Raw genomic sequence first — 4,835 nt, 5'->3', positions numbered from 1 at the left:
TTGAAACTAGTTTAATAGAAAACAACTTGAGATAACTAACCTTGATTTCTACAAATTAGTAATCACACATGAAGAATTAAACTTTAACACATCCAACTCGAAGTTACTAAGTAAACTAGGTCACATAAGCCATCTCACACAATCTAACATCATCCAAGTTGTCCGCTTATGTGGAAATTCATTTTTTCCCAATTTAATCAAGGAATAATGAAATTGAGAATTTCTTGTTGCATTTTTCAACAACATTTAAATTAGAAGTAGTGCACACATAGTAATATTGTTCTACATTGATAACATGACACAAAAGGATGATTTTTTCCTCTCAATGAGTCTCATTTCTAATGTTTTATAATAACTAACTTAGAAAACCAATGCAATAAATCTGAATAGGTAATGATGACTACATGTCCTATTCTCTTTTGAAGATTTGATTACTAAAATTTGTTGATAAGTCAACAAATTGTATGAAGATTTCTTTGACACATTATCATTCATTTTACTAATGTTTAGCTTTGAAGATGATGATTCAGTCCCTCTTGAATTCGATCTACTTCCAAATAGTAGTCCTGATAGATTCTTCCTCTGTCCCATATTCCACATCATGGTTATCTAAGTGTTTGATCGAGCTATTTTATTCAATTGATGATATTTTTTGTGTGCTTAACATATGGAACATAATGCTTAATTTAATTGACAACCTCCTATGTGCTTACGTTGACATGTTCACTTCAAAAACCATTTCAACCTTAAAGGTAGCTACAAAATGTGATCAGAGCTACAAAATATGTCAACTTTCGAAATATTTGCAAATTAACCCAATTTTATGAAGTAAAACATATAGAGCTAAACATATATTATAATTTTACCTCTTTGTGTCTTTTGTAGCCTTTATGTCTTATTATTCATGGAAAGGAAGTAGGATGATACAAAAACGAGTAGCTTATGAGTGTTTATATGAAATATAGGTGGAAAACTAAAGTAAGAAGATTCCAAAAAGATACGATTTCCTCAAACCAACACCACATAACCATAAATTATCTCTAATATTTTCACATTATTAATTTCCTCATACAACATATTAACATGCTTATATATCAATAGTTCCAGCCTCATAAAGATGTCAAAACTATATGAATCTCAACCTGACAAAACACTAAGATTATGGTAATTCTAGTCTTTAGAATTATTCCATTCATATACACACAATACATGAACACAATAGATATATGAAACTATATTTCATTAAATCAAATATCTACATTCACATAGCCTCATAGAACATTCATTTCTCGCCATTTTTTCTGTATGCCTTGATTCTACATTCATAAGATATCATCTGTTTTCCTCACAATTACTGTCTTTTTATTTCTCATCAGCTTACAATAGATAGAATTTAGAAATATCACAGATTTACTATATCCTAAAATTACTCCATAAATTACTCCATGAATAAGATTTTATAAATCATAAAATCACTCTAGCTATCCCTAAAATCACTTCATAATCAACCTTAAATGTCTCATGCTTCTTGTGATAGTTAAAGAAACTAAAATTATTTACAATAAGCAATTAGAATTCGTTCTCCATGTTGAAACACCCTTTTTGGATCTTTGTCTCCAAAAAGCACTGATTGTTTTGGGAGCTAGAACGTCCTACATCAAAAATGTAATGTCAAAATGATTATTTTCTTATGAAAGTTCAAGTAATGAAATGTATTTTATAATATTGTATAATTAAATCTAACTTGACGAAGAAATGCAATGTGTTTTAAAATATTGTACAATGAAATATAACATATCTATAAAGGAAATTTTTTTATAATCCAACCATTCTTTAAAAATAATGTCAATGAATTTATAAGAAATTTGGTTGTGTCAAAATACAAATAGACATCTAACTAGGAAAAAGACACTGTATGCAGATGGAAAAAATATTGTTCATATCAATGCGATGTCGTTTTTTTTATCAGGTTTTGACATTGTTTTTTTGTTTTTCACATGTGAACATCGACTTTTATTCATCACTAGGTGACAATAATTTATGTTCATGACATTGATATGCAGATTTTCATTTTTAATTTGTCTCATTGAACATGAATTTTGGTTTTGCACAATGCAACATCGAATTTTTGTTTGTCACAATGTGACATCAATTTTTTTCATCATATTATGATTTTGGTATTTGTTTGATAGAATGTGATGTCTATTAATGTCGATTAGATTGGAATGTTATTTTCTGCATGTCCATTTTTATTTCACATTACAACACCAATTTCTGTTCGATATATGTTAAGTGTAGCATTCTTTCTCAGATAAATTAAATTATTTTACTAATTAACCAATAGATCATCAGAAATTAATGCATTTTGTTTGTTTTCCTTACTTTATTGATTCAAAATGAATTTCCAAATAATTATTTGTTTATTTATGTTGAAGCAATGAAATGTCTTTTAAAATGTTATACAATCAAATTTAACATATCTATGAATACATTTTTTAATAATTCAAACATTATTTAAACATAATGCCAATGAATTTAAACAATGTGGTTGTATCAAATGACAAATAAAGATATAACCGAGAAGAAAACACTATATATAGTTTGGAAAAAATCATTTTCCTACTGAGTCATGCATACTATACAAAAAATAATAATTTAAAGCTTGTTATTAAGGTTTTGGTATGACTAAAACACCAACATAGCATTTTCTTCACAAAGAGATAAGTATTTGTTATTATAGTAAATTATTGAGTTTCAAATTTGTGAATCACATTAAAATTGAGACAGGTCCCAAATATCCATAAATAGATTATTGTTATAATATAAATTGATTAGTGGAATTTTAGATTTTTTTGAAAGTGAGTTGTAGGCGCAATTATAATGTATTTTAAGATTGCATCATTTTTATATAGTGATGTGGGTAATTTTATTTATTTAGATATTATGTTATGTGAGTTTTGAGATTACTACCATACTTAATCTATGACTTGAGTAGCTACGAGTTATGATCATCTAAGCCGTCAATCACATGAGGATCACACCCACCCTATGCCACACCAACCCTTAGCATGGCTAGATTTTTCCACATAGAGTTTCAAACTAGTGACCTTTATACTACAAAATGCCTTAACAAAACATCTTGTCACCATCTACTCTATCCCTTATGGGCTACTAATGTGGTTGAAAAAAACACCTTCTGACCATATACTGTATGTATTTTGGGCTACTAATGCGGGTATATTACAACATTGTTTTTTGGATTTTTAGTTGTGATAGTTTTAATGTCAAATAAATAAATAAAATATTTATGTATTAGTATTATTTACACAACCATATAGATTAAATGGTTGGAGAGTCATCAATTCATAATAAGAAATAAAACATGTCTTCCATAATAATTACTAATGTAAAAATAATTAATATATAACTTAAACATACATACATTTTGAAAAAACATGTCACAAGATTGTTAACCAATCCAACTCTACTTGTGAAATGACACCAAAAAAATATGTAACTACTTTGAAAATAGATATCATCCTTTCATTTACGTATAACATTCAGAATATTCTAAAATATTATGTGGAGATGAAATCCCTACCATCTATCTAATAATTATTATCGCTAAATTGAAATTTTAAAGCTATATTATACTTACCAACACAATTAATAAATTACATCTATATTACTATTTTTAAATAATTTAATTATTAATAATTTAATTTATAATACTATTTTTTAAATTATTATATTAAGAATGTGGTAAACCTAATATTTCTTTTAGAATAAGTTAATTCTCCCAAAAATGACGTCTATCGTAAACCCGCTCCTTGACCTACACTTTATAAATTGGCTCAAAACATGCTACATTTTTTAAATCCTAGCATTATGTTCATCGTACAAGGATGTAACAAAAACGCGACACATAGAATGCCACCAACCCATGACGTGCGCAATAAAAAATCACAAGAACAACTATCCTATTTATACATGTATTATAGTAGTCTCATCTAATAGTAGGTTTCTAAGATTCAATTTCCTCAAATCTCTATTGTCAAAGTTTTAGCCATTTTTAGCTTAATACAACTTCTGCATGCCAAAGATAAAATACTGGTAGGAAACTAATTTGTAATTTTCATCATTGTGTTTTAACGAAACAAGACAAATGGAAGGAAAATGATGGAAAGGCAGAGGAGGCACAAAATTTCATACACACAAAACATTATGAATAGCTAGTATTCTATTGATTACGAAAATTTTAATTGATTACAATGACCTCAGTGTGAGGCATTTATATTCTTTAACTAAGGACTCAACTACTGCTAGCTTCAAAATACAACCACTCACTATATTTGACTTTTCCAAATATAAAATGAACTTGAACTGACACACACTTAACTCAACTAAGTCAGACTATTTCCAACAAAAATGAAACATATCTATGAAGGCACTACAAAAAATCCATTTAATTTGGGGGCACATAAATTTAGTAAAGATCCCTACTATCCAGTCAAATGAACTTCGCTAAAGTGGTGTGTTTCAATATTTGTGTACCAAGTAGTGTGGGTTCAAGTCTCTAGAGACATGCTGACCCTTGTGGAATTTATGAATTATTGGTTCTACCAAGTAGAATAGTGATAGCCATTACTTATTATGTCTTATAAAATGAACTCACTACTATTAAAAAAAAATCCCTACTATCCAAATTATATGTTTCAAGGCAAATTATAAAACCAATGAGATCCAAATTTTGACTTTGTCAATATATAGGCTAATGTCACTTTTCTTAACTTGATAATATTTTATTCCAACTGTGACCTTTGATTGGTATCTTA

This window comes from Pinus tabuliformis, chromosome 6 (assembly GCF_031772625.1).
Source record: "Pinus tabuliformis cultivar Carrire ecotype Pingquan chromosome 6, CPIR1, whole genome shotgun sequence".
NCBI lineage: Eukaryota > Viridiplantae > Streptophyta > Pinopsida > Pinales > Pinaceae > Pinus > Pinus tabuliformis.
Note: the sequence above shows the minus strand (reverse complement) of the source record.